The sequence below is a fragment of the Prenolepis imparis genome, unplaced genomic scaffold, assembly GCF_030444845.1.
Source record: "Prenolepis imparis isolate NDT839.2.m4 unplaced genomic scaffold, iyPreImpa1.0 SCAF_2, whole genome shotgun sequence".
NCBI classification, from domain to species: domain Eukaryota; kingdom Metazoa; phylum Arthropoda; class Insecta; order Hymenoptera; family Formicidae; genus Prenolepis; species Prenolepis imparis.
The window spans coordinates 14,393,947-14,404,205 of NW_028141160.1; the positions used below are offsets into that span (position 1 = coordinate 14,393,947).

General features: G+C 25.2%; 1 long non-coding RNA gene across 2 annotated transcripts; it reads right to left on the bottom strand.

The window, feature by feature from the left end:
- Positions 1 to 1,569: 1,569 nt before the first annotated feature.
- LOC145932497 (uncharacterized) lies at positions 1,570 to 7,368 on the bottom strand. 2 transcript variants are annotated; one of them, XR_014424709.1, is made up of 5 exons: positions 7,313 to 7,368; positions 3,326 to 3,403; positions 2,931 to 3,020; positions 2,704 to 2,750; positions 1,570 to 1,881 (listed from the first exon to the last, which is right to left on the bottom strand). It is a non-coding gene; the product is annotated as an uncharacterized LOC145932497 (long non-coding RNA). The 2 variants fall into 2 exon arrangements; XR_014424708.1 differs by having other exon boundaries at positions 1,570 to 1,903.
- Between the last annotated feature and the right edge of the window lie 2,891 nt (positions 7,369 to 10,259).

The following is a 10,259-nucleotide window of genomic DNA, read 5'->3' on the forward strand; positions in this document are numbered from 1 at the left end:
TATGACATTATTTAAAACATATATTATTATTTTAATTTTTATAACATATTATTAGTTTAAAATTTAAATAAATCGTTAATTTGCTAATTAAAATTTAAAATAATAATAGGTTATAAAAATTAAAATAGTAATATATGTTGTAAATAATATGTTATAATGCCTTAGCTGCGATTAATATTTTTTGACGGAAATCAGCTGATAGTTTTCAAAAATAACAATCGAATTTTAAGTATTATATTATATTATTTAATTCATATTATTATTTTAATTTTTATAACATATTATTATTTTAAAATTTAATTAACAAATTTTCGCTTAATTAATATTTTTTGACAGAAATCAGCTGATTAAAGTGTTAATTTGCTTATTAATTTTTTAAATAATATGTTTTAAATAATATGTTATAATATTTTTGACAGTTATCAGCTGATTTCTATCAAAAAATATTAATCAAGAAGAAGGTATTATAACATATTATTTACAACATAATACTATTTTAATTATATTACTATTAAATATATTACTATTTTTACCATATTATTATTTTAAAATTTAATTATCAAATTAATGCTTTAATCAGCTGATTTCTGTGAAAAAATATTAATCAAGTTTATACAAACTTTATTTTATTTTTTTAAAAATATTCTTTTTAACAAAAAATCGAAGAATGGCGCGCGCGTAGCGCGCGATTGTGTTGTTCTAGTAACTAGTATATAAAATCGAAGAATGCGCGTAGCGCGCACTTGTTTTTTTCCGGTGTTTAAAAAAAGACGTGTCATAACTTGAAGTCATGATAATTAAATCGCGACATTAAACAATCAAAAAAATTAATCATTGCACCTAATAATTAAAACTTATTAAAAAGATGAAGAAAGAAAGAGCGCATTTAAATATATGAGAAAACATGAATAAAATAATTCTCACTTCGATAATAGAAAATGTTTAAAAAAGACTATATAAATTATCTTTTTTTTTTAAATTGAAATATTCATCCTAATTAATTGTGTGTTTATTCATTTTGAGGTAACGGATAGTAACTATCTACAATCTACAGTCTACAATCTACATTCTAAATCTACATCTCTACAATCAAATATTTATGAAACCGTTACCTCGTAATAAAATAATAGTTTATCACTTACCAATCGATGTTCAACAGCAGAGGAGATAACTGCATTGAAGCTACGTTGATCTGTAACATACAAATAGAATATAAATTGTAACAGCGTTTTAAATAATTATTATCTAATTAGTATTTTAATATCTAATTAATATTTTACACATTAAATTTTATATTCGACGCGTACAATAATCAGTAGATAGGTATATATAATTGAATAATTTTATAAATTTTGTAAAGATTATTTTTTTAAATATAAAAAACTTTTATAATATTTATACATATAGAGTTATTTCTCTCTAATTTTCCTTTATTTAAATTATTCAATATATAAATAGAATTATATAATATCTATGCGTAAAAAAATACGTGATTTATAACAAGTCAAATATTATACATATACATCATATCATATAAATATTATATAAATAATAAACACTCACCACAAAGTTGCTCCGCCGGTGCCTGATGCCTCCTAGTCCTGCTCCTCCTCTCAGGTCAGATTGATCAGGATTGTCCAATAATTCAAATCAAAGTCTGCTGATTGATGATAACGCGCGATACTTTGAACGACACTCGCGCACTTAAACGCGCGATACTTTGAACGACACTCCCGCACTTGAACGCGCGACACTACCGTCCGATTGTGTCTTATTGTTAGACCGTCGTGTTGCCGATCATATCGCTCAATTTTATGGCGATGTCAAGCACACCATATGTGCTTCATTAGTAATAACTGTCATTTCTTAATAATTACTATTCTATAATATCGATAACACCCCCCTTTAATGAAAATTATAATAAATTAATATTATATATAAAAGGAATTTTGTACGTTGTTTGTTATGAATCCGCGAAAATTCGATAATCAATTTTAATATATTCGCGGTTTGCAGTTTATTTCCGAATTACACGATAGCGCAATCGATGAATCACAAAAGTAAAAAAAAATAAAATAAAATAACATAATTCGTACTAAAAATTTTAAGATATTATCATGAATTTTTCTGCAAATTATATATCACTATTACTTTTTCTTTTAGTCCAAAATTATTATATATTCTCAAAATATCCGCAAAATATCTGATATGTTATATATTTTAAAATATAACTTTATTTTAACTAATGTAAACTCAAATGATCAATCAACATAAATGAATGGATTACAAAATATATAATATAAAATCTGTACATTATAATAATAAGTAATTATAATTATTTAATCATTTAAAATTTATAATCACACATACAATTAATATAATTGTTAGTATGTTCTTTTAAAATAAATTAGATTGAATATATTATGTATTACTATATAAAATGTTTCTTTTCCTTTTCTTAAACTGTAATTCTTAAACTGTATTCATAATCTTTATTATACTTTTAATATATAACTTAAGAAATATTTTTTTTTTTATACTTTATATACTTTTAATCTTTAATAACCCATTCATTTTAAGGTAACGGAACTATCTACAAAATCTACAGTCTATACACAAGCTACAATCTAGATCTACACATTTCCACACAATCTAATCTCTACAAAATCGTTACCTTTTGTAATAAAATAATTTTTCACTCACCGGTCGATGCACAATAGCGGAGTTAACTGCATTGAAGCTACGTTGATCTGTAAAATTTAATAAAATTCAAATTATAGAACTGCTCAAAATAATTAATACTTAAAAAAATTATTATTTTGTATGCATTAAATTTTATATTCGATGCATACAAATAATAAACAGCAATATAATTAAAAAAATTTATAAATTTTTATTTAATAATAATTGAATTAATAATAAATACTTACACAATAGTTGCTCCGCTGGTGCCCGACGTCTCTCCCAGACCTCCTCCTCCTCTCAGATTGTCAAGATCATCAGTCGTCAGTTACGTTGATCTGTAACATACAATTAAAATTCAAATTGTAGTAGCGCCAAAAATAATTAATATTTTAGAAAATTATTATTGTATGCATTGGATTTTATTTTCCATGCCTACAATAGAGAGCAAGTAGAAATATAGTTGAATAATTTTATAAATTTTTATTTAATTTATAATTTTTATTTAATTTACAATTATTAAATATTTATTTAATTTATAATTATTTTTTATTTGATTTATAATAATTTTAATATTTTATTTTATTTTATTTTATAAATTTTTATTTAGTAATTGAACTAAATAAAGTCAATAAATACTCACTCCATGATTGTTCGACTGGTGCCCAATGTCTCCCAGACCTCCTCCTCTCAGATTATCAAGACAGTCAGTTATGTTGATCTGTAACATATAAATAAAATTCAAATTGTAGCAGCACACAAAATATATAAATATTCAGATGGGACCAATATCGTAAAAATGAAATTATTACATAATTAAGCTAGAGTCAAATTCTTAATGAAAATGCATTCAATGTCTTTCAAATAAGTAATTAAGATGATTGAAATAATCTTAGATCTCAGTTATTTAAATTATATAAATATTTAAATAGAACCAATATCGTAAAAATATATTTATTACATAATAAAGCACGAGTCAAATTCTAAATGAAAATGCATTAATGTCTTTCAAATATATAACTAAAATGATTAAACTTATCACACATCTAATTTAATTAAATTATATAAATATTCAGATGGGACCAATATCGTATAAATGAAATTATTACATAATGAAGCAAGAATCAAATTCTTAATGAAAATGCATTCAATGTCTTTCAAATAAGTAATTAAAATGATTAAACTTATCACACATCTAATTTAATTAAATTATATAAATATTCAGATGGGACCAATATCGTAAAAATGAAATTATTACATAATGAAGCAAGAGTCAAATTCTTAATGAAAATGCATTCAATGTCTTTCAAATATATAATTAAAATGATTAAACTTATCACACATCTAATTTAATTAAATTATATAAATATTCAGATGGGACCAATATCGTAAAAATGAAATTATTACATAATGAAGCAAGAGTCAAATTCTTAATGAAAATGCATTCAATGCCTTTCAAATAAGTAATTAAAATGATTAAATTGATCAAACATCTAATTTAATTAAATGATATTAATATTCAGATGGGACCAATATCGTAAAAATGAAATTATTACATAATTAAGCTAGAGTCAAATTCTTAATGAAAATGCATTCAATGCCTTTCAAATAAGTAATTAAAATGATTAAATTGATCAAACATCTAATTTAGTTAAATTATATTAATATTCAGATGGGACCAATATCGTAAAAATGAAATTATTACATAATGAAGCGAGAGTCAAATTCTTAATGAAAATGCATTCAATGTCTTTCAAATAAGTAATTAAAATGATTAAACTTATCACACATCTAATTTAATTAAATTATATAAATATTCAGATGGGACCAATATCGTAAAAATGAAATTATTAAATAATGAAGCAAGAGTCAAATTCTTAATGAAAATGCATTCAATGTCTTTCAAATATATAATTAAAATGATTAAACTTATCACACATCTAATTTAATTAAATTATATAAATATTCAGATGGGACCAATATCGTAAAAATGAAATTATTACATAATGAAGCAAGAATCAAATTCTTAATGAAAATGCATTTAATGTCTTAAAAATAAGTTATTAAGATGATTGAAATAATTTTAGATCTCAGTTATTTAAATTATATAAATATTTAAATAGAACCAATATCGTAAAAATAAATTTATTACATAATAAAGCACGAGTCAAATTCTAAAAGAAAATGCATTAATGTCTTTCAAATATATAATTAAAATGATTAAATTAATCAAATATCTAATTTAATTAATTTATATAAATATTCAGATGGGACCAATATCGTAAAAATGAAATTATTACATAATTAAGCTAGAGTCAAATTCTTAATGAAAATGCATTCAATGTCTTTCAAATAAGTAATTAAGATGATTGAAATAATCTTAGATCTCAGTTATTTAAATTATATAAATATTTAAATAGAACCAATATCGTAAAAATAAATTTATTACATAATAAAGCACAAGTCAAATTCTAAATAAAAATGCATTCAATGTCTTTCAAATATATAATTAAAATGATTAAACTTATCACACATTTAATTTAATTAAATTATATAAATATTCAGATGGGACCAATATCGTAAAAATGAAATTATTAAATAATGAAGCAAGAGTCAAATTCTTAATGAAAATGCATTCAATGTCTTTCAAATATATAATTAAAATGATTAAACTTATCACACATCTAATTTAATTAAATTATATAAATATTCAGATGAGACCAATATCGTAAAAATGAAATTATTACATAATGAAGCAAGAGTCAAATTCTTAATGAAAATGCATTTAATGTCTTAAAAATAAGTTATTAAGATGATTGAAATAATTTTAGATGTCAGTTATTTAAATTATATAAATATTTAAATAGAACCAATATCGTAAAAATAAATTTATTACATAATAAAGCACGAGTCAAATTCTAAAAGAAAATGCATTAATGTCTTTCAAATATATAATTAAAATGATTAAATTAATTAAATATCTAATTTAATTAATTTATATAAATATTCAGATGGGACCAATATCGTAAAAATGAAATTATTACATAATTAAGCTAGAGTCAAATTCTTAATGAAAATGCATTCAATGTCTTTCAAATAAGTAATTAAGATGATTGAAATAATCTTAGATCTCAGTTATTTAAATTATATAAATATTTAAATAGAACCAATATCGTAAAAATAAATTTATTACATAATAAAGCACAAGTCAAATTCTAAATAAAAATGCATTCAATGTCTTTCAAATATATAATTAAAATGATTAAACTTATCACACATTTAATTTAATTAAATTATATAATTATTCAGATGGGACCAATATCGTAAAAATGAAATTATTACATAATGAAGCAAGAGTCAAATTCTTAATGAAAATGCATTCAATGCCTTTCAAATAAGTAATTAAAATGATTAAATTGATGAAACATCTAATTTAATTAAATTATATTAATATTCAGATGGAACCAATATCGTAAAAATGAAATTATTACATAATGAAGCGAGAGTCAAATTCTTAATGAAAATGCATTCAATGTCTTTCAAATAAGTAATTAAAATGATTAAACTTATCACACATCTAATTTAATTAAATTATATGAATATTCAAATGTGACCAATATCGTAAAAATGAAATTATTAAATAATGAAGCAAGAATCAAATTCTTTATGAAAATGCATTCAATGTCTTTCAAATAAGTAATTAAAATGATTAAACTTATCACACATCTAATTTAATTAAATTATATGAATATTCAGATGGGACCAATATCGTAAAAATGAAATTATTAAATAATGAAGCAAGAGTCAAATTCTTAATGAAAATGCATTCAATGTCTTTCAAATAAGTAATTAAGATGATTGAAATAATTTTAGATCTCAGTTATTTAAATTATATAAATATTTAAATAGAACCAATATCGTAAAAATAAATTTATTACATAATAAAGCACGAGTCAAATTCTAAATGAAAATGCATTAATGTCTTTCAAATATATAATTAAAATGATTAAACTTATCACACATCTAATTTAATTAAATTATATAAATATTCAGATGGGACCAATATCGTAAAAATGAAATTATTACATAATGAAGCAAGAATCAAATTCTTAATGAAAATGCATTCAATGTCTTTCAAATAAGTAATTAAAATGATTAAACTTTTCACACATCTCATTTAATTAAATTCCATAGAATCGTTTTCATTAGAGACTTTTTAGAAGTCATTAAAATATTCATGATATTGTTAATACGAATGCTTATTGAAAATATATATAATGTATAATTTAAATTTCTTTCTGAGCTAATTTAAAAAATATATTTTTTTAACCAATGTTATATTATTGCATTTTTTTGAAAAAAAAAAAAAAAAAAAGTATAACTTTAAGATATTTATGAAATTTTTAATGCGAGTGCTTATCGAAAATATTATAAATTTAAATATATGTATATATGTATAATGTAAATTTATTTCTGAGCTAATCTCAAAAATCAATTTATATCCTAAACAATATTATGTTATTATTATATTAGCGGTTTTTATGTGCTGGCTAATATATATTTCAAATAAATGGCGATGATATAAATTCGATGATAGGTATAATTAGTTAAATAAAATCAATTTACTCACCGGTCGTTGAAACGCGGTTATATTTTCGTTGATTGTTGCGTCGCTTCGGAAAGTCGTTTCTATAAATAATATTATATTATTATTATATGAGCGATTTTCATATGCTAGCTATATATTTCAGGTAAATGACAATGATATAATCAGGTAAATAAAGTCAATTTGCTCACCAGTCGTTGAAACGCTGCCATATTCTCGTTGATTGTTGCGTCGTTTCGGAAATCGTTCGCTGAGATGCATTTCCATCGACCAGGCATTACAGATTTCGATTTCCCACATTAAATAATACGATAGAACGATCACCCGTTACTTTGTACGGCATTCTGGACACCGATTGCACGCACTACGCACCGGATTGCATAAATAACAACGGATAAATAACGACGATATATAACCATCCGCCACTTTCGATATTCGCGATATGTAGTGAAGTATTACGCTGTGACGTAGTACATCGTGACGTAGTGCAACACTTTGTGCGAACTTCGCGCGGTTCGCGCGCGACACAATCATCTGAAAACGATAAATTATGTATTGATTAAATATCTCACATCCAAAATATAGTTTTCCCAAAGCACAAAAGCTTGAACGCGATGCGATTCGTACAAATAAATGACGCCAAATGATACATACCTCTTAATAAATAGAATGTTCAATGAGATCGATCGATTCGGAGAAAAAGCGGCTAAGCGGCGTAGCCCGGCGGATGCAGACTGTCGTAGGTTGATTAACCGTGATCGCACGAGTTAATTAATACTTCCTGCTAATTGCCCGTGGCACGATTCAATACTCCCAAAATTCGTTTGTACGCGGAATTCATTCTTAACGGGAAAAACGCGTGAAAAATGCGGAGCCGATTGAGCGTGATACCGTGACTAGCGCGAGGACGCGAGGGACGAAGGACGTGACGTAGTAACTACGTAAGACGACACTCAGCGCGCCGCGCGCCAAATTCAAAAACCATTATAGGCTGTAACTTTTGTACTTGAACCATCGTCTAAATTATTAATGTGTATTTAAATTTATATTATATACGTTTCAATATTTCGATTTCGTAATCACTGCGATTGTAATTTCAAGTGTGTCATTTATATGTGTGTGTACGGAACCTGACATTCATACATATTAATTTCAAATTTCGAAAAACTGATTAAAGATATTAATCGCGATTGAATGTATTAAGTAATATTCCAATGATCGTCCATCAATATTTCATGCAATTATGAATATCGTAACGTATCATGCTCGTTAGCAATTAAACAGATTGTACTTATAATTAATATCTAATTTGTAGGCTGGTATGCTGATGGTACCATCATATTGTGCAGATAATGTACTGTTGAAATATATAAAAGAATAATTTATGGCTCGTTTTAAAATATTGAAAATTAAAATTTATATACCGCGGACCCCATACGACGCGGATTCATTTTACGTATATTAGAACAAAAAGTTTGTACACTGGTATGCTGATGGTACCATCATATTGTGCAGATAATGTATTGTTGAAATATATATACGATGAATATTTGGCTCGTTTTAAAATATTAGAAATTGATACTTTTTTGCAGCTAACCCTATGCGACGCATTCTTGTTTTATGTATATCATATTAAAAAAATTGTACGCTTATGTCTGCGTGGTACCAAAAGATTCTGTAATCAATGTACTATAAATATGTAAAATCGATGAATTTTTGGCTCGTCTTTAAATATTAGAAAGTATTACTTTTTGCCGCTGACCCTATGCGACGCATCCTTATTTTATGTATATCAAATATAAGAGTTTGTACGCTGTTATCTGCTTGGTACCAAATAATTCTGTAATCAATGTACTATTAAAATGTATAATCGATGAATTTTTGGCTCGTCTTTAAATAATAGAAATCGATACCTTTTCGCCGCTGCATCAATGCGACGCATCCTTAATTTATGTATAGCAAATGAAAAAGTTTGTACGCTGTTGTCTGCTTGGTACCAAAAGATTCTGTAATCAATGTACTATTAAAATGTATAATCGATGAATTTTTGGCTCGTCTTAAAATATTGGAAATCGATACTTTTTACCGCTGACCCTGTGCGACGCATATTTATTTTATGTTTACAGTATTAAAAAATTTGTACGCTGGTGTCTGTTTGGTACCAAATGATTCTGTAATCAATGTACTTTTAAAATGTATAATCGATGAATTTTTGGCTCGTCTTTAAATATTAGAAATTGATACTTTTTTACCGCTGATCCCATGCGACGCATCCTTATTTTATGTTTATCATATTAAAAAATTTGTACGCTGGTGTCTGCATGGTACGAAAAGATTCTGTAATCAATGTACTATTAAAATGTATAATCGATGAATTTTTGGCTCGTCTTAAAATATTGGAAATCGATACTTTTTACCGCTGACCCTATGCGACGCAACCTTATTTTATGTATATCAAGTTAAAAAATTTGTACGCTGGTGTCTGTTTGGTACCAAATGATTCTGTAATCAATGTACCATTAAAATGTATAATCGATGAATTTTTGGCTCGTCTTAAAATATTGGAAATCGATACTTTTTTGACGCGGATCCTGTGCGACGCATCCTTATTTTGTTTATCGTATTAAAAAATTTGTACGCTGGTGTCTGCATGGTACGAAAAGATTCTGTAATCAATGTACTATTAAAATGTATAATCGATGAATTTTTGGCTCATCTTAAAATATTGGAAATTGATACTTTTTACCGCTGACCCTATGCGACGCAACCTTATTTTATGTATATCAAGTTAAAAAATTTGTACGCTGGTGTCTGTTTGGTACCAAATGATTCTGTAATCAATGTACTTTTAAAATGTATAATCGATGAATTTTTGGCTCGTCTTTAAATATTAGAAATTGATACTTTTTTACCGCTGACCCCATGCGACGCATCCTTATTTTATGTTTATCATATTAAAAAATTTGTACGC